The sequence below is a fragment of the Castor canadensis genome, chromosome 1, assembly GCF_047511655.1.
Source record: "Castor canadensis chromosome 1, mCasCan1.hap1v2, whole genome shotgun sequence".
Classification (NCBI taxonomy): domain Eukaryota; kingdom Metazoa; phylum Chordata; class Mammalia; order Rodentia; family Castoridae; genus Castor; species Castor canadensis.
In genome coordinates this window covers 135,285,718-135,307,431 of record NC_133386.1, presented here as the reverse complement: position 1 = coordinate 135,307,431, position 21,714 = coordinate 135,285,718, and the positions used below count along the sequence as shown (strand labels likewise).

Genomic DNA, 21,714 nt, shown 5'->3' with positions numbered 1-21,714 from the left:
GAAAAAGGAGAGCTAAGCAAATTGAAATTACAATAGAGTGAACAAAGGTGATAGGCAATGAAAGCAAAATCCACAACACAAACAGAGGAAAAGAGAAAAAAATGTTAAAGGTAAACTAAAATAAGCAAAAAAAAACCCCATATATATGTAAATATATGTTGTCCAAGTTTCTTCTATGATATAGAGATGAGTGGATTTCCTCTGAGTTCATTGAGTACTCTGGGCACTTTCCTTCAATTTCTTATCTGGGTGTTGTCCCTTCTTGGGGTTGATATAGTAGGCTGTATGGCAGTTGAAGGTACTACTCTCTATCCAACATGTTTGGGGGGAATTCACTCAGGGTGTTTAAGCCCAGGTGCTTCTTTGAGGGGTAGGTTATCAGGGTCTGCTGATTTAAGTAGGCAGTTCCAAAGTGATCCAATGAGTTTCTGGTATCTGAATAGTGGTTAGGCCCTTCCATCCACAGGCAAACCAGGGAGTGCTTTTCTCTGGGAAAGCTGTTAGTTGCAGCATGCTACCATTTTCTGCAAGGTGGTTGAATGTTCTGTTATTTTTCCCAGGCTATGTCTGGGCCATCCCACCCTCACAGAGGGTATCAACTCAGCACTCTTCCCCACCCCCACCAGGTGGAAATGAAATTTTACTTCCATTTACTAGACTACAGGTTTCGTTCAGGAGGTGTTTAAACTGTCTGCAAGCTGCACTGGACTTTGTGATTCCCTCCAGAGAAGATGATGTGGCACACTTACCTGGCAAAGATCTAGTTTAGTTCAGTGTCATCAGGAGTTATCTTGAGTCTCCATAGGAAAGCTGCACTCAGAAGTTATGTGTCCATGAATTTTGATGGAACAAATGCTTACGGAACTCATTTTGTAGTTCTCGGTGTTGCTTTTTTGTTGTTTAGAAAGAGGAAAAAAGAAGACAAGGAAGGAAAAATGGCTGTCCAGCAGCTGCTCCACCACAGTGCCCAGGCTTCTGGGGCAGTTATGTGCTATAAAAAGTTAATTTAAATATCAGTCATTGTATATCATGCTCCCCAAAATGTATTGATGTTATCTCACTTGACAAAAAAGCCAGGTTACTTGATAGTCCTTGCTACACAAATCTGAATGAAGTATTCTTTTGGCCTAGTGAGAACTCAGGGTTCCAGATCTGTAGGCTATCTGCTGTCTTGGCTCTTAGCACATCTTTTACATAAACAAATCAAAATTATTAAGGAATGAAAATTCTATCATTTATAACTTATTTATTTTGTCTGCAATTTGAAGCAAGAAAATCACTTCCAGGAAACAATGTATTTGAGAAAATTTAGTATCCCTTAATAAAATAAGCATCTTTTTTTAAAATAATGAATCCTAGAAAAATGTAAAATGTAAAACTATTCTTTAGAATATGTTTATTCCAAAAGTGTTTCAGGTATTTATCTCATAAATTGTTACCATGACTATGCTGAATTTGTATAGGGTTCTATGAGACTCAAAGTAATTAAATTTAATTTTCAGCATCACCCACAAAAACGCAAGTAAAATATCCAAATATTGAATATTTGATTTGAATGAAAATTTTTACTTTAAAAAATGATCAAAAAATGATTCTTGATGTTTTACAGTGTTCTTTACAATAAAGAATATAAATGAAAAATCACAGTGTAAAGTCATTCATGCTTTATTGTTGTAGAGATTCATTTTTCTACATAGAATAGTTAAGCACTTCATACGTATGTATTGGGTTAGGAAGAGTTACATTTAGACTCTAGTAATAAATGAAACTCATATCTCTTTAAGAATGTTTGTACATTTATAATAGTAGATTCACTTTGAATTAAAATATCCTACTCTTTCTATTGAGTATATTTCTTTCACTATGTCACTTCAATATTATTTAGATTTAAGTTTCTGTTTACCACTCATTCAATTTTTCCTTCCTGTGACTCTGGGCAAAGCTGTCTTTTCTGAAGAGTCTCCCTATGGAATTCAGCAACCCTCTCCTTCCACACCAGATCTTGGAAAGATCAAGGATACCCTTGAGAAAGCAGCATTTCTTAATTATATGCCCAAAATTCACTGGAGAATATTCTAACTGAAGATTGTGGCTTTTAATCCTTTTCTTATACTTACAATTCCACATTTCTTAATGATTCTTCTTGATTTTTCTAACTAGGTATTGGACTATAGGAATAGCAGCCTTCTCCAATTACAATGCATTTATAATTTATTTATTATAATCTATTTCCTTTTAAAATCAATACTGTCTTGGATCAAGATTTAATTAATTATTTTTGTTAAGGACATGTAGATAATGGATGCAATTTCAAGGTTTATGCAAAGTCTAAGTATTTTAAATTTGAAATGTTTCAGAGGAAATTAAACCCAAAATGCCTCCAATCATTCTCAATCTACTTCCTAAAAAAGTGTTTATTAGATATGTCTGAGATTTTGGTAAATTTCATATATAAAATTCTAATTTGTAACATACTACATATTTCATGTTCTTTCATCTTTCTTTCTACACAAATGTCAATAAGAACTTTTTGTAGTTGACTAGCATCTAAACTGTTAATTAAAGACAAAAGGTTTTTGAAAGTCACTTTCAATAATTTTTTAGAAAATTTTTTGCTTTTCTTACTTTATATTATAATTTTCATAAATTGTACTTGTTTAAAAACAAAATATGGCTCATAGTGAGCACTGAGTAATATTTTCTTAAATTCAACTAAGTTAATAAGATTTTAAAAATATAATAATAAAAATGTGGATTTGTAATGAATGATTTTATTATGGTTTTCTACTAGAATTATGAATGTATTGATATAGGTATGTATGTGCACAAGTGTTGAGTTATTTTTCTGGAAATCTATGTATTTATTTATTTCCTGAGAAACACATATGTATGTGTATACATACTTCTATATGCATACACAAAATACTATTATATGTAAAAAATATAGCACTAATTTCTGAGGTCATATCTTTCATTTCTTACTTGTGGCTATGCTATCTTTATAGTCTCCTGTGCAGCTTGTTAAAGTAACATAACTCTTTTCTTTCAGAACTTTTCCATTAAATTTTCCAGCTTTTATCTTTAGCAACTCATTTTTTATTTTGTATGTATTTATAATTTTCTGTAGATATTTGCATCTGCTTATGGTATACCTGTACAAATAAGTTTCTAAGATGATGCCAAAATATAGGCTTCCTCCAGTACATGAACCTTGTCCTAGTTGTTAAAATAACATTAATTCAGTCCTTATTATAAAATCATTTTGCACATATGATTAAATTCGAATATGTCTCAATTTTAATAAGGGAAATGATTCAGTAGACCTGACTAAATCACATAATCCTTTAAATCTAGGTATAGTGAACAGAGTTAGAAAACATTCAGAATTTTGAAGTGAAGGAAATGGAATAAATCAGAAGAAGAGGGATGTGGATATTTCCTAGATACACTAGTCCCGAGTTGTCTCCAGCTGGGAAATTGGGCATATGTCTTACAACTTCAGGGATCTGTATTCTTCCATTAATATAACTAAGCTAGAATTATTCCCAAAATTAATGGACAGTACTTAGCATAGGTGACCTCTTTATTTAAGTCAATAACACTCTAAGCACCTTATGCAAGGTTCAAAACCTACATATACTGTGAGAGGATAAAATTGTGACATAAGTTGCTGAGTATGTGGTAACTTGTTATGCAATGTTGGAAACTGTTGAATAAGTTAAAAAGCATGATTTTTATACATTAGCTTTGCAGAGATAGACTTGAGTTACACCTTTTCTAGAAAATCTCTATGTTTATCTCTGGGATGCCTAGATGACTAACCTCTATACTCTTTACTCTTAGTCTGATATTCTGTGTTAATTCTCAGAATTACTGGCCATATTTCACTTCCTTCATCAGTGCTTACCAACTGTCCTAATGGTTTTGACAACTTGGCTTAGGTGCATGACCAAAAGAGATTAGAACCACCTAATATCTCCTTACGTCCTGATCTTTTCAGGAATCCAGAACCACTGTACTATTCATTTAACTTCACCCCAGAGTACAGTCTTGTATGTGGAAATGAAGGGTCGACTGAGAATATCCTGGTGATGTGTTTCTCTCCAACTCTGTAGATTGCCTCCAGTTTTTCTTTCACTTATACTCATATTGATTGCCTTTAAATAAAATCCTATGTGAGTCCACTTAATGTAGTCTGGACAATATTTTCAGATGATTGAATTACATAAAGCAGTACATTAGTGCTTACTTAAGATTTAAATGACAATACATACACATCTATATATACATATGTGTGTGTGTGTATTTGTGAAAATGTGTTTGAGCAAGTATTTGTCAATTTTCAGGGATATATTTTTTTTAATTAGATTGATACTGTGGAATTTACATATGTTCTTACTTCTTGGAGTAATGGTGATAGACTCTGTGGATCTGCTCTATATCATTCTCTATTGTGGGTGAGCAGTATTGCAGGGTGTATAAAACTTAATGAATTTTAACTCATGATATATTCACTTTCCTTCTACTTTTTGCATTAAGGAAATAAAACCAAACACTCAGAAAAAAAAACCTTGGAAAATGAATTATCTGAAGATTCTTAGAAAAATATTATTTCTATAAAAGATTTAATTTGGTCAATTTGTAAAGTAAAATATAATAATTATTTTATTTCCCAACAAAAGTAAAAATATCACATTAGTACCTAAAATATGTGCGAGAAAATAATCAGGAAGCATAATAAATATATCCTTATAAAATTTATTTAAATAATAATCATGGTATGATATATCAGTTTGGCAAAACAAGATACAGATTTTATTTCAGATTATTTATATAAGACAGCACCATTTATATTTTGTATTGTTTTCTTATGTTTACCTTAATTAAGGCCCTCAAATTGTGTGAATTTAAATAATGAAGAAAATAGTTGCCCACATTTCTCTAGGACAGTGTCAAGTCATGGTGTCAGAAGAGCCTCACTCTCACTGAAGTCTTAGTAGAGCATCATTCTTTGCCTCTTGTCCCTGTTTTTTCTCTCGACATTCTGGAGTTTATAGCTGAATATGTGACTCCACCTATATATGATGTCTGTCTCCTCTGTTCTTTTACTGTTTTCTAAATTTCTACTGCTTTCTGCCCACATGAGGACAATGGCCAGTGGATTTGTGATCCATACAAAACCATAGTTTTGATCTAATTTCAAAATCTTTACTTATGTACTTTTGCAAAGATCCTTTTATCAAATGAGGAAATATGTTTTGAGGGCACTGAATTTAACCCACTAAACAAAGGTATTGGGAGTTTTAATGAAACTTCTAGAAACATATAATACTAAATACACATTACCAATGAACTAACAGATGTTATAATGGGAGGAACTAGATGACCAGAAAAAAAAGCTAGTTTGGGTATATTTTAAGAGCAAACACATTCAGGAACTGTAGTTTTGAAAGGAATAAACTGAGATGGAGATGGAGATTAAGAAATGCAATCAACACAAAACAATAAAATGAGCATATAAAAATTAAGTGAAGAACTAATTACCAAAACCCCAAAGATTCCCCTGCTTCCATTTAGTATCTTAATATCGTAGATAATGAAATCCATCTGAGGCTCCACTGAGCAAACACATCGAAGAATAAAAAGGTTAAAGGAAATATAAGTTAGAATATGAATCTACCCTATGGTCATGCTACAAAGGCAATCTTTCATTGAGCTGAATGGGCAGTTTTTAGTTAACAATAAATATAGTTAATAATAGTCAATAATAAAAGGAAAGGCTGATTGAAAAAATATATCTTGTAATAAACTTAATTTGTACTTTGACTACAAAGAATCCCTTAATTAATCTAAAAAAATAAAGACCCTTTTATATAAGGTGGATGATTAACAAAACATTAGTTTTTATTCTTGAAGAACATAAGAGCAAAATTTTCTTTAAAAAGTATAATATTTCTGAATTTAAAGGGTTTTGCTCATGTTGATAATGTGGTTATTAATTTTCTCAGTGCCACCATGATATCCTTATTCCTCAGAGTGTAGATAGTGGGATTCAAGGTTGGGATCAAAATAGTGTAGAAAAGGGACAGCAGTTTTTGCATGCCTTCAGATTGATTTGCATTGGCTTGTAAATAGGTGATGCTGGCTGTTCCATAGAATAAAATTACAACTATCAAGTGAGATGGGCAAGTGGAGAAGGCTTTTGATCTCCCTCTGGCTGATGATAATTTCAGAATATTGCAGATAATCTTAGCATAAGAGATAATGATTAACAAAAAGGGACCCATAACAAACACCACTGTAGCTACATAGGCTTCTATCTCATTCACAAATGTGTCACCACAAGCAAGCTTAAGTACTGGAGGGATGTCACAGATGAAGTGATTAATTCTGTTAGACCTGCAAAAAGGTAAAGAGAAAATCTGGTAGGTTTGTCCTATTTGGAGTGGAATTAAAATGCTCCAGGATGCAGCCACAAGCTGTATGCAGACTTTGTTGTTCATGATTAGGGCATAATTGAGAGGGTTACAGATGGCCACATAGCGGTCATAGGCCATTGCTGTAAGGATGAGGAACTCTGTGCCTCCAAGCAGAAGTACTAAACACATTTGTGCAGCACAAGCGGACAAAGAAATATTTCCTTTTGTGTACAAAGGTCCATGAGCATTCTTGGGATAGTGACTGTTACATAACAGATTTCCAAAAAGGAAAAATTACGAAGGAAAAAATACATAGGCATTTGAAGAGAAGGGTCAATTTTTGTTAATAGTATTATAATGCTGTTGCATATCAGGATAGTAAAATGCATGACTAAAAATATTGCAAAAAGAATCCATTGGAGATGGGGACTATCAGAAAACCCCAAGAGAATGAATTCCAACATCGTAGAGGTATTTTGAATTTTCTGTTCTAATTTGCTCTCCATCTGCAGGTATTACAAATGCAAGTTGGTTAATAAATTTATATTTGGAACCATACTGGCCTCTTTTATTTCCAGAACTAGGTACATGAATATATTTCCATAATCTCTTACATTATTTCAATCATTGCCTCTATTTGTATGACATATTTGAAACTTCACTAATAAACTGATATGCAATTAAAATCAATTCAAGGAATAAGATCTAATATACTTTTTAGACATGGTTGCAATATCAAGAGTATTGAGAATTGAAAGTTATCATTTTAAGCATATTGAGGGGAAATCACATTTCATTAACCTTGAGGTTGGAATTATGTTACAGATGTCTTTTGTTGGGGTATATTATTTTCCTCTGCATTATCATCATGCCTTACCTGTGTTAATCTAAAGTTTTTACTTGAAGTTTTCTTTCTTGCTTGCTCAAAATGAGTTCTAAGTTTTCCATATTAGACTCCAAAAGAGAACCAACTTTCTTAAATCAATTCATTGTTACTTAAGAAATAAACAGATATGATTATTGCTTTAACTTATATATGTCTCCCATCCCTTAGAATAAATATGTAAATCATAAATCTCAGTATGTTGTTTTTTATTTGTCCCTATTAATACCTTCTATCCAGTGTATGGTAAATATTGGCTATACTTCAACTTAATCAGTAGGTATCATCAATTCTTTGTATTTTTTTTTCATATTTCCTTCCATGTAAGATTCTCCATTGTCACATCATTCCCTAATTATCAAATGTAGCTCTCTTTTTTTCATACATAAAGCTGTCTTTTAAAAGTACATCTTTGATTAAACACAATTGTGATTTACTCTGGACATTCAAGTATTTTTGTTACACATCAAACCAAAAAACTCTTTTTTATCCTTCATATTAAGCTCATCCTGTATGGAGACATAAACACTGCTTGATAATTCCTGTTATATTTTCTTCATGCTTACTCTCTAACCTTCTAAAACAGATGTATATTTTTTTATTTTTTTCAGATCTACTCAACCTATAGATTTACTAGCCCAATCGGATCATTATTTTGACTTAATACATTTTTTACACATTCTCTCCTATCTCCCTATTTGCAATAGTATTAGTTTTCAATAAATTATATTCATTGTTAATGTCATTATCATTATTTGAATTACATCTTATTTAAATTTATACTTAAGAAAGTTAAGAGATATATGAGATATGTAAATACATAATTCATTTTCAAATAAAGGACACAGAGTTTCATGATTTTCTCTTTTATTAATTTAGAACAGTTCATAAATAAATTAACCAACTAGCACTGTTTTATAACTTACCTTTATAAACGTACATGAAGCAGTGTAAGATGTTGTAAGTAATGCTTACTAAGAAAATCACTCTAATTCTACAAATATGTTTGCTTGCTTCAAACATAAACTACTCTTAAGTAGGAACTGTCATGTTCACCCTGGGGATCATCTTCTCTAGGGTATCAATTTCTGGAAGACTGGTTCTCTTTAAGAATATTTCTGGTTCATTTCTAAAATTATAATCTTTCTATGAATCCATCCTTCCCTTTATCCTGTCATTGACATAAAGTTAACCCATTTCAATGCTAGTCTATATTAGTGAGATAACTCTTAATTGGCTGGTATTTATTTCTAGTAAAAGTTAAACTCTTTCTAGCTATCACATTTAAATTGACATAGATTTCTTTGCTATTTTATTTTCCTTAATTCATAGAGTTACAGATTATCCACATGTTTAAAAAATGTGCTACGTGTTTTGTCACATGCATACTGTGCTGAGAGTCTTCAATATTTCTCATGATAGCAATTGGAAAAATTCAAACCTAAGCTAATTTTTATGGAATATTAAAACTGCCATGTTACTGGAAAAATTTAAATTTTTCTTTCATATTATGCTATCTGCTTAGGCCTCATGGGAGGTATGGAGCTGAAATACCAGCCACCTCAAAAATAAACATTTTAAGCAAGATTACTAAGAAAGAAAAGAAGAAACTTTCCTCTCAATTCCCTTTTTCTATTTCCAGGCTCTCTATGGAGCATAGAATTTCAATTGTGATTCCATGAGCCAATAATCTACATTACAAGTTTTTTTTTCTGTGAATACTTGACAGAGTATTTTAAAAGTGACTTTCCCATTATGTTTGGAAAACTGTTTCTCTTTACGACAGTATACCTATCACATTCTAGTCCTTCCACTCTTTATTATAGCTGATTTTTTTTCTCATGTGATTTTTCTATCTTATATCTGCAATAGAAATCTATGCTCATGATTTATCACATCCTTGTCCAGTATATACATGTGGTGACTAATTGAATGCCCACTCCTCTCTGGGGATAATTTATGAAATACCTATCTCATCATTTAAAAGAAAAGCTGGATATTTTATTATTCAATTAAGTGTCATCATCACCCAAAAGTATGTAGAAAACTGAAATAATAATTCAGATATAAAAATGACTTAACAAAATAAGGAAGTATTTACTACTCAAACTCTTAGTGGTCAGCTGGCTGAAACAATTTGCTCTACCCAAATAGGAATCATGGATAGGTGTGAAAAATATCTTCAAGTGCTACCTAATCCTAAGCCTTTTTGTGTCAAATGCCTACTGGCTGGAATGTTGGGCCCTGAGGATTACAGCAGCAATCCCTGAGAACTAGGGTATTATTTTTCCAGGCTTTATAAACCAGAGATTGTGGTTCTAGGACTCATCTTATATCACCAGCAGCTCTAGCACTTGGCAGGTATTATAATTCTCTTTTTCAGAAGCAGGGAGCAGTGTCAGCAATGTCACATCTCTTACAGGATTTGGGTGCTGGGAACTTCAGTCTCACAATCACAAATGTTACAGATTTTAAGGGTAGGATGTCAGGATCTATAGCTCTTGACTGCAAAAAGTATTACAGCTCTCTGATTGAGTGTCTCAGATCTTGGATTCTTACAGCATGGTAGATCCCTGGACCACTTCCAACGATAGGGCCAATAGTTTCTCTTCTTCAGGTCTTCCAAGCCCTTGCTGTGTCCATCACCCATGCCCCCTTTCATTTCTGTCCTGGACACTCTCTGGAACTCTTCATCTTCCCTGTCATCTCTGCTACCCCTATCACCACTGGAGTAGTGGGTACTGCCACTTACACAGCTATTGAGGCTGGACATTTTCCACTGAAATTCAAATGAATGTAAAGTTTGTCAATATTAACAATTTAACTATTTTAGAATTATAGTCTTTACCGGTGATTTAAATTTCCACTATTATTTGCAACAATGTCTCAATAAATTACCTGCTTTCTTATCATAATTATTATAGGCATAGCCATCTTTCTAAACATTCCATATTTTAATTTTCTTTGTGAAATGGCCATTTTAAAAAATTCCCCAGACATATAGGTTGCTAGTATTATTATATGATCTCTTGCCATTGTATATTTATGAATATATTCTTACTGGATTCATGCAATTGTTCTTTTTATTTTTATAAACATATCAATATACTCTAGGTAGCTGTTCATAGTGCTTACTTAAAAAGGCTGCTTTTTGCAATTTGAATTAGTTTTAACTACCTTCATTAAAACAGCCAAAACCTCCTAGATATAGCATTAATTTTTCTTACTTTTATCTGGCCCTAAGGATGTCCTTCAATATTTCAGTATTCCATTAATTACAATTGTAGCTATAGAATTAACAGAAGAGTAGTTTTCTTTCAAGTTAAATCAGATCCATTGTATTTTCAAGCATTCCTGTGAAAATCACTATGTGTTCGTTTCATAGTAATGACTTTTAGAACTCGTACTGTATAATATGTTGTTAAAATGTTAGTCCTTTGTCCGTGAGTCAAATTAGTGATCTTATATATTTTTGTTTGTTTTAACATGTTCATGTTCTGGCAGAATGTGTGGAAAATTGAACTATTTATTGCTACATAAATGATATAATCAACTGTAAAATATTCAGTGAATTTTCTTTGTATAACAAATTTGGACATCAACTTTATTACTTATAAAATATATGACTATTCAAATTGAGTTTCATTTTACAACATATTTGGCATTTTTACCATGTATTTTAGACAGCTGAGTGTGTTGTAAAAGTTAGCATAATATATTGTTGTTCTACTTTTGCTGTTGCAGGATTTTGAAATCTGTTAGTTAAATAACCTCATGCTTTTAAAGAACTTAACCTTATTGTTAGTACTATCTCATTAGTTCTATTATGAGAAGAATAGATACTCTATAAATTCCTTAGAGTTTAAATGTCCCAAACATTTGCTTTATGAAGAAGAATATGAAGTGAATTAGTAACACGTTCAGGTGCACTCGATAAGAATAGTTATGTGGTTGTGTAGAGTGTTATTAAGGATACCTGGTGCTTCAGTAATTGTGGATTCCTTGTTACATCTCTTTTATATTCTTTAGATGATTTAGATATCTCAAATTTAATTTTGCTTCATTTATTGTATTTTGAGAAGTGATACAGAAGCAAGTTTATATAAAATAAACCTAAAATGCCTGTTTGAGTTAAGTATTCCCCACTTTTATATTATTGGGTTATATTTAACTCTATTTATAGATATTACAGTATATATACTTATATTAGTTGTAATGTGTTATGTCTAAAAAATTTTTTTAATGTGAAAAAATCTCAGATACTGGTGGCTCACACCTGCAATTCTAGCTACTCAGGAGGTAGAAATGAGGAGGATTATGGTTCAAAGCCAGCCTGGGCAAATCTTTCCACAAGAGCCTATCTTGAAAATCCCTTCACAGAAAAGGGCTGGTGAAGTGACTCAAAGTGTAGGCCTTGATTTCAAGCCCCAGTAACACAAAAAAAATGTGAAAAATTTTGTGCATGCCAATCTTTTCATTTTCATTCTTCTTTTATTAGCATATTTAATTGCACAAAGAGGGTTCACTGTGACATGTCCATCATACATATAGTGTGCTTCGATCAAATTTAGCTCTTTTAATACCCTCGATTAGCCTCGTCTCTTTTTTCTTACAATCTTATTTGGTTTATTATTCTACATTCACACAAGTGTATAAAGTACTCTGATCATATTCATCCAGCACCCTCTCCTTTGGCTCTCCAACCTCCCATTGTTTCACCCTCTTACAACACTTCTTTTACATTAATGTCATTTTTTATGTCTAACTTCTACCTGTTAGAGAAAGCATGCAATATTTGCCTTTCTGAGTAGAGCTCATTTTACTTAATATGACCCAGATCCATCAATTTTTCTGAAGAAGACATAGATTCATTTTCGTTATGGTTACATAATATTCCTTTGTGTATCTATGCCATTTATTCTTTGTCCATTCATTGGTTAATATACACTACAGCTGATTTCATAGCTTGGCTCCTATAAGCAGTGCTTCTATAAACATGGATGTGCAGGTATTCTATTTTATGCTGACTTGCATTACTTTGGAAATATGCCCTGGAGTGACATAACAGGATCATATTGTAGTACTCTTTTTAATTATTTAAGCAACCTCTACACTGATTTCCAAAGTGGCTGCAATAAGTTACAATTCCACTAAGAGTATAACAAGGTTTCCTTCCCCCCTCTCATTCTGCCAGCATTTGTTCTTTACTGTCTTGATGACAGCCATTCTGAAAGGAGTGAGATGGAATCACAATGCCATTTTCATTTGCTTTTCTTTTACGACTAAAGATGTTGAAAAATTCTTCAAATATTTAATAGTAATTTATATTTCTTTCTGAGAACAGTTTAGTCAATTGTACATCTTGTCTTTTACTTTGTTGTCTTTCTATACTCTGGATATGAAGTATTTTTACCTGTCATACAATCTCATTTGTCAATTCTTACTTTTATATCCTGAGCAATTGTTGTCTATTTATAATCATTGTCTATGCATAATTCAAGTGTTTTCCTGTAGTAATTTCAATGTTTAAAGTAGTGACGTAAGATCTTTGAGCACTTCTGAATTGATTTTGTAGGTGACAGATAGGAATCTAGTTTCAATCTTCTGTGTGTGGAGGTCCAATTTTTCCCAGAACTATTTGTAAACTGTTTTTGTCCAACATAGATAAAAACTCAGATGGCCCCAGGTATATGGTTTTATTTCTGGATCTTCTATTGTATTTCATTGCCTGTGTGCTCTTTTCTGTTTCAGTACTGTGATGCTTTCGTTACTATTTTTATATAACATCATTTGAAGTCAGGTACTTTTTAAGTATTTCTTTTTTGGACTAAGTATTGCTTTGGCTATTTGGGATCTTTCATGTTTCCGTATAAATTTTAGGATTGATTTATCCTTCTATTTCAGTAAAAGTGACAATGAATTCAATTACATTGAATCCTGGTACTACAGCTATTTTTAAAATATTAATTCTGCTAATCCATGGTCATGAATCATCTTCTAGTGCCATTGTAAACTTCTTTCTTCAATGTTTTATAGCTTTCATTGTAGAGGTTTTTTGGTTTTTTTTTTTTAGTTTTATTATTCATATGTGCATACAAGGCTTGGGTCATTTCTCGCCCCTGCCCCCACCCTCTCCCTTACCACCCACTCCACCCCTCCCTCTCCTCCCCACCCCCTCAATACCTAGCAGAAACTATTTTGCCCTTATTTCTAATTTTGTTGTAGAGAGAGTATAAGCAATAATAGGAAGGAACAAGGGGTTTTGCTGGTTGAGATAAGGAGAGCTATACAGGGAGTTGACTCACATTAATTTCCTATGTGTGTGTGTTACCTTCTAGGTTAATTCTTTTTGATCTAACCTTTTCTCTAGGTCCTGGTCCCCTTTTCCTATTGGCCTCAGTTGCTTTTAAGGTATCTGCTTTATTTTCTCTGTGTTAAGGGAAACAAATGCTAGCTAGTTTTTTAGGTGTTTTACCTATCCTCACCCCTCCCTTGTGTGCTCCTGTTTTTATCATGTGCTCAAAGTCCAATCCCATTGTTGTGTTTGCCCTTGATCTAATGTCCACATATGAGGGAGAACATATGATTTTTGGTCTTTTGGGCCAGGCTAACCTCACTCAGAATGATGTTCTCCAATTCCATCCATTTACCAGCGAATGATAGTATTTTGTTCTTCTTCACGGCTGCATAAAATTCCATTATGTATAGATACCACATTTTCTTAATCCATTCGTCAGTGGTGGGGCATCTTGGTATCTTAATTAAGTTTGTTTTATTTTCTTTGGGGCAATTGTGAATAGGATTGTTTGCCTGAATTTTTCTCATAGTGTTTATCATGGATTGATAGAAAAGCCACAGATGCATTGTCTTCTGCTACTTTGCCAAAATAGTTTATATAATCAAGAATTGTTTGGTGGAGTTTTAAAGGTTTTTTAAATATAAGATTATATCATCTGCCAATAGGCAATTTGCTTTCTTTCTTTTCTGTTTGTGTCCCTTCTATTTCTTCCTTTTGCCTTACTGTTCAGACTAAATATTCAACCAATCTGTAAAGTAGAGTGAGGCGAGTGGACACATTCCTAGGAACACATTCATTGTCTTGTTCCTGAATTTAGAAGAGTTGCTTTCAGTTTTTCCCCTTTTAGTTCAATGATGACTATTGGTTCATCCCCTTTATTATGTTGAGGTAACTTTCTTATATTCCTAGTTCCCTCAGGGTTTCAATCGTGAATGAAATTTGTATTTTGTCAAAGACTTTTTTTTTGTAATGAAATGATCATGTGGTTTCTTTCCTTTATTCTCTTCATGTGGTGCGTTATGTTTATTGATCTTGTAGGTTGAACTATTCTTGAATTCCTGGAAAGAAATCAACGTGATCACACTGTAATTTTAATGTCTTATTGAGTATGTTTTGTAGATTTTTATTAAAAATATTTACATCTATGTTCATAAAGGGAATTGGTCTATAGTTTTTGTTTGTTTGTTTGTTTGTTTACTTACTCCACATTCAGTTTTGGTATTAGGATAATATGGCCTTCATGAATGAGTTTGGCAATGTTCCAATCCTTTCTATTTTCTGGAATATGTTGATAATGTTCATAATGATCTGTTAAAATTCAGCAATGAATCTATCTTGTCCTAGTTTTTCTTTTTTTGGAAATATTTTAATATCACTTCAACTTAATGCTCAAAATGGAGCAATGAAGTAATTTCTGGAATGTTGGTTAAGCTTTGAGAGGTCATATGTATCAAGAAATTTACCCATTTCTTCTGAATTTTTTTATTTAGAAAAATATGTGTTTTTATCATATTCCCTAATCATCACCTATATTTCAGTGGTATTTGTTGTGATATCACTATTCACTTGTAATTTTTTATTATCCATAATTTTTTTGATCAGTTGGGTTTATGGTTTTTTAATCCTTCTTATATTTTCAAAAAATTAATTACTTCATGGAATCCTTACATTGTTCATTTAGTCCCTATTTCATTAATTTCTACCTTATCCTTATTATTATTATTTTTATCATGCTTCTGGTTTTGGTTTGTTCTTATGTTTCTAAGACATTGAGGTTCATCATTTCGTTATTTTGTTGAGATCTTCCTGATATTTTTTTAAAGTAGGCCATTGTCATTTTAAACTTTTCTCTTCCCACTGACTGTTGTGTGCCAAGGATTCTAGTAAATTTTGTTGTTATTGTTTTTCATTTTCCTTTGATTGTAGAAAATTTTAAAGTTCTGTCCTTATTGTTTAATGACCCACTGATCATTCCAAAGTTTATTATTAAGTCATCATGTTCTAAATATTTTCAGTAGTTTTCTTGCTGTTGATTTTTAGTTTAAATCTTATGTGGTCAGAATGAATACAGGAAGTTATATCAGTTTTCTTGTATGCCAATACTTTCATTATTTCCTCAAACATAATCTATTTGGGAAAGATTCAATAGGTTACTGAAAAGAATGAGTATTCTGTGCCTGTTGTGTGGAAGATGTCTATTAAGCCTATTTGATCTATAGTTATGTAGCCATCATCTTCCTATCTAGTTCATGTCTCCTGAGTAGCATAGATTACAAGTATGTGCCATCATACCACACTGCCTTGTGTTGTTGACATGGGTTCTTACTTTGTGTCCAAGCTGACCTCAAACTGTAATCCTCCCAGTTTCTGTTCCCTGTATAGCAGGGAATATGGTTACAACCACACTGAGCCTATTTTATTCTTTATTTTTGTCTGAATATTCTAATTCTTATACTTTTTATTCAAGCTCTGGTATTCACTCTTCAACTAGATCAATTCTATTAACAAGACAAACAACTGAAGTTTTTATTTGATTTATGAATTTAAATTTGATTTTTTCTGCAAAATTTCCATATTTTTCTTTAAGTCCTCTTTCATATCCTACATTACTCTCATTTCAGTCAGGTGTTTATTTTCATTCTCTTAGAATTCATTCATACTTTTTGTGTATACTTTTCAATTTCATTGATCATTTTTAATATTCTTTTGCATTCTGTTTCTATGATTTCATCTATTTCATTATCACTAGTGACCATAACATGGAGTAGAATTTTGGAGAAGCCACAAAAGCTTACCTTTTTCATATAGCTTGTGCTTCTGCACTGGGATATGTGCATCTGTGTCCAAGTATTAAACCAGTCCTCTGTAGTCTTCAGTTGGAATTTTCTCAATGTGTAGGCATGACTGTATTGATAGAGATGAACTGCATTTGTGCACTACTGTAGCTCAGTAGCCAAACATTTTCTCAGGGCACTGGACTAGATTTCTCCAACCACCCAGATATGGAAACAACCTGGAATATTTTGTAGTTTCTAATGTACTTTTTCTCATATGTGTGCAGAAAACAAGGCCAGTAAAGGATCAGTTGTCTGATTCTAGACTTATTTTGCTTAATATATTTATAATTTTGGTATTCATGGGTTTTTTTTCCTTTTTCTTTTATTATTCATATGTGCATACAAGGCTTGGTTCATTTCTCCCCCCTGCCCCCACCCTCTCCCTTACCACCCACTCTGCCCCTCCCTCTCCCCCCTACCCCCTCAATACCCAGCAGAGACTATTTTGCCCTTATTTCTAATTTTGTTGTAGAGAGAGTATAAGCAATAATAGGAAGGAACAAGGGGTTTTGCTGGTTGAGATAAGGACAGCTATACAGGGCATTGACTCACATTGATGTCCTGTGCCTGGGTGTTACCTTCTAGGTTAATTCTTCTTGAACTAACCTTTTCTCTAGTACCTGTTCCCCTTTTCCTATTGGCCTCAGTTGCTTTTAAGGTATCTGCTTTAGTTTCTCTATGTTGAGGGCACAAATGCTAGCTAATTTTTTAGGTGTCTTACCTATCCTCACCCCTCCCTTGTGTGCTCTCGCTTTTATCATGTGCTCATAGTCCAATCCCCTTGTTGTGTTTGCCCTTGATCTAATGTCCACATATGAGGGAGAACATACGATTTTTGGTCTTTTGGGCCAGGCTAACCTCACTCATAATGATGTTCTCCAATTCTATCCATTTACCAGCGAATGATAACATTTCATTCTTCTTCATGGCTGCATAGAATTCCATTGTGTATAGATACCATATTTTCTTAATCCATTCGTCAGTGGTGGGGCATCTTGGCTGTTTCCATAACTTGGCTATTGTGAATAGTGCTGCAATAAACATGGATGTGCAGGTGCCTCTGGAGTAACCTGTGTCACAGTCTTTTGGGTATATCCCCAAGAGTGGTATTACTGGATCAAATGGTAGATCGATGTCTAGCTTTTTAAGTAGCCTCCAAATTTTTTTCCAGAGTGGTTGTACTAGTCTACATTCCCACCAACAGTGTAAGAGGGTTCCTTTTTCCCCGCATCCTCGCCAACATTCATGTTTTGAACTCAGGACATCTTGCTTGCTAGGCAAACACTCTACTACTTTAGCCAGACTCTTAGCACTTTTTAAAGAAATTTTTCTGGTAATGTTTTATGATTTCTCCCCTAACCAACCTCAGGCTACAATTTTCAATATATATGAAATGGTGTCTTTCTAATTTTTTCTTGGGCTGGTCTTGAACCACAATCCTCCTGATTTTCTCTTCCTGAGTGCCTGGGATTTAGAGGCATGTGCCACCATATCTGATTCTACATTCACTTTAGAAGCTTCCATAATTTTTGTATGGGATGCCACTGCTGGTCACAAGGAGCTTTGCATCCTGAGTCCCAAAGCTTCCCACTTCCTCTGCGGGGCCTTCAGTTTTTGGCCCCATAAGCAGTAGGCCTCAACCCTAGTGTTTTTCCCAAATGCATCAGAGAGTTGGGGGAAGCACATATATCTTACAGGGTGAGCGTAGGGCCTCATCCACTTTGGATACAAGACTCAGTATGCTCATACCACGCCTAGCTGATCTACACCCTTTGGGAGGGAGGAGGCTGTGGACAATCATGTCATCCATGAGTCCTCAAATCTCTCAGACCTGACTGGCAGCATACTCATGTGCCCAGTACACAGCTGCCATAAGTTAGTCTCAGTGCTTTTCAACAACTACCACTATTTTAACACCTGGTAAGAGTAAGCAGGTCGAGAAATTCATCTGGTTCTCAGGATCTAAGTTCAGAGCTTTCAGCCTCACTGTCATGAAAAATAAATCAAGTCCAGGGTGCAGGAGTCAGGCCCCAGAGGCTGAGCATACTGAAGACTCAGTGACCTTTTTCTGCCATGATTCTCAGTTGATGGGACCCACGCCTATCCATGGAGTGTACAGCCACTGACTATTGTGCCCTTCCTTACCTGAGCTCCCAGTGTTTAAATTTCTGGCCTGGCCAATGTCAGAACCTCTCTGTTTACATGGTCACATGTCATGCTGGTCTCCCACACAGACATGGGGCAGGGTGTAACAAGTCTCCCTGAGCCTTGATGGCTCCCACCTGTTTTCAAGTCACATTAACTCTGTCTCAAAAAATAGACCCTCTCTCAAAATGGCACCTCATTATCAATCTCTGAGATAAGGGACCAACAAAATACATTTTGTCTTCAAAGCTTGCCTGCCATGCAAGAATAGTCAATATCACATGAAATCTCTGCACAGAGTTTAAGGCTTGTGGGAAGTGTGAGTACATGTTGTGCCTCAGTTTCCAGTCAGTAAGCAGTATTGTCTGTCTTACCCTTGTGTATGTGTTTGGCTTACTTACTCTATTTAACTTTTTATGTCTTTTTTTTCTTCTTTTTTATTTATCAGTGGTAAATTTTCTGAAGATATATATATCTTTTCAGTTTAGGTGCTATATTTTATTTTCTTCTTTACAAAGATTCACTGTGTTTTACAGAATAAAATTGTGTTTTACTAGGTAAATCATTTTAGACCTATAGGGAATTTTTTCACTTCTAATCCTCTGAAGAGATGGTCCCATTCTGTTCTGTCTAATATAGATTCTAATGAGAAATATATAATAAAGAAGTTTTTCCTGTATCATGGTGTGCTATAAAGAAAAACATCTAATGTTGGAAAACATGACTGAAATTATTGTTGTTTTAAATTAGAATTGTATGTGTATGTTTAAATATATACTTGTAAGGACATATATGTGGAATCATATATTCTTGGAATATGCTTTATTTTTTGGTATAGCATTTTAAAAAATATGTGTGCATGTGTCCTTTGTTAGAGAGAAAAAGGGAGAGAGGCAGAGAAGAGAGAGTGAGAGGGAAAGGAAGAGAATCATTTGAATGTGTACATATATTCATAATCTAAACACCTAACCTTATTTTTTGAGGTGTTTCCTCTCATGTCCTGGTTGTGGCTAAGTTTCCTTTGGAATCTCCAAATACAGCTTGTTATAAATTGAATAGCTCTTATTTTTTTTCAACTTCCCATTGAATTTTACAACTTACATTTTGTAAAATTTTATTTAGCTTTTCCTTTTTTATGTATTTTCAATTTTTTCTTTGGATTTTTACATTTGTTTATGGTATAAATATAAATATATAAGATTTTAAAATACCACAAAGTTTTATACTTCCTCCTATATGTGGACCTCCTAGAGGTTCAATGAAACACTAATCAAGAACATTCTATAGAATCATTTTGCACATATAATTAATATGTGATATCAGATATTTTTTAAATAAGGGAGAATATTTATGTGGGCTTTAAATCTTGTTGTAGGGGTCAATGCTAGAAAAATCAGAGATTAAAATGCAGAGAAATGGAAGGAAATAGAATGTATGCAGGAATTAATATTTACCCCGAGTTGATATTTGATCTTACAAACTCAAGGAAACTGTTCTGTGAACAACCAAACCAATGTAGATTCAAATATTTTCCTGACAGCCTCCAGGTAAAAATTTAGCTGAATAGATATCATAGTATCACCTTATAAGACTCTAAGCAAAGAATCTAGGTACTCTGTGCCAACATAGTACTGCAGAAAATATGAGAATATAAATGTATGTCATATTAAGTTGCTATTTGGAATCATTTGTTTTGCAACAATAAAAAACCACTGAATAACTTAAGTTTTCAAAATTGTATATTATTGTGTATAGTCCATCATGGTGAAAGACCAAGTTTCATTATTATTTTTGTGGGTAGATTTGTCTTACACCTGTACAAGCTCTACCTTCATCTCTGTAATGCCTAGATAAAAATGGACTTTGTAATACTAGATGTAAGGTCTAAAGCAAAACTGGTGACCCAGTCGCTTTCTTTATCGGTAGTAAGCAACTGCCATAATAGTGTGGTAACCAAGCAAGACCCTATCATGAGGGATTAAATCATATCTCATCCTCTATTGCTCTCTTGTCTTAAATTTAGTTGCCTATAAAATCCATTGATTTTAAAGAAGCATTCTGTTTTTAATGTGGGGCAGTAAAAGAAGGCTGGGATTATGACGGTATGGAATATCTGTCAGGTTTCTGAAGTCAACAGCCATTTTTATCTTTATCTAACTAAGCCATATGTTTCCCATAAATAAGATACTTTATGAATATGCTCATCTATGAGCATGGTTCTTCAAATCTAACTTTAGCAAACTTTGTGAGAGTTTTTGTTTTCCTTTATGCATATTATTGACATATATAAATGAGAATTTTATTTGGTCAGTAAGTGCCAATTCAGATTAATATCTCTACCAGGTGAAATTTCATTAGTTCAGTTTGTAAAGTGAAATTATTGTTACTTTAAATTAAAAGAGAAAGTGTCAACTTATTAATGTCATAATAGAAATGGAAGTGCTTTGGTAATATAACAGTTAAAGCCTGGTGAGATAAACTGTTCCATATGGTTTAAATAAAAGAACTGTAAACAAATGATAATTTATGCAGTTATTATTTGCCTAGGTCTACATGAACAAATTGTCTCAAGTATAATGACTTAAAAAATTGAAATTCATCTTGCATTCTTGAGACTGCTGTCCAAAACCACGGTGCTGTAGAATCTCACCTTCTCAGAAGGCTCTGAGGGAGAACTGTTGCTTGACTCTTGCAGCATTTGGTGGCCCTTATCTTCTGTGGTTTGTGGCTGATTCATCCAACATCTGAGCCCACATTCACTTGATGTTCTCTATCTTTTATCTAAACTTGTTCCTTTTTTTTTATGAGGCACTATTCATTTGACTTGGTGCTTATTCTAACCTGTGATGATCTGTTCCTCAAAATCCTTCCTCAAATACATCAGGGAAAACTTTTTCCAAATGAAAACACATTTAAAGCATCCAAGCCAATTTGTATTTTGAAGGATGAGTATTCAATTTAGTGTATACATATATGGATAGTTCATGACAACTTCAGAAAACTCTAAAACTAAACAGATATTATTGTAGCAAACCCTGAATTTAAAATGGCAGTAGCTGAGTTTACCAGGAAATAGTGAGATGGAGGATAGTAGAAGAGTGAACAGGATTTGTGATCTTCAAATGACATAGA

The 21,714-nt window shown here is 33.4% G+C and overlaps 1 pseudogene; it reads right to left on the bottom strand.

Annotated features, from left to right (window-relative positions):
• Positions 1–5,975: 5,975 nt before the first annotated feature.
• Positions 5,976–21,319, bottom strand: LOC109676866 (olfactory receptor 10AG1-like; annotated as a pseudogene).
• Between the last annotated feature and the right edge of the window lie 395 nt (positions 21,320–21,714).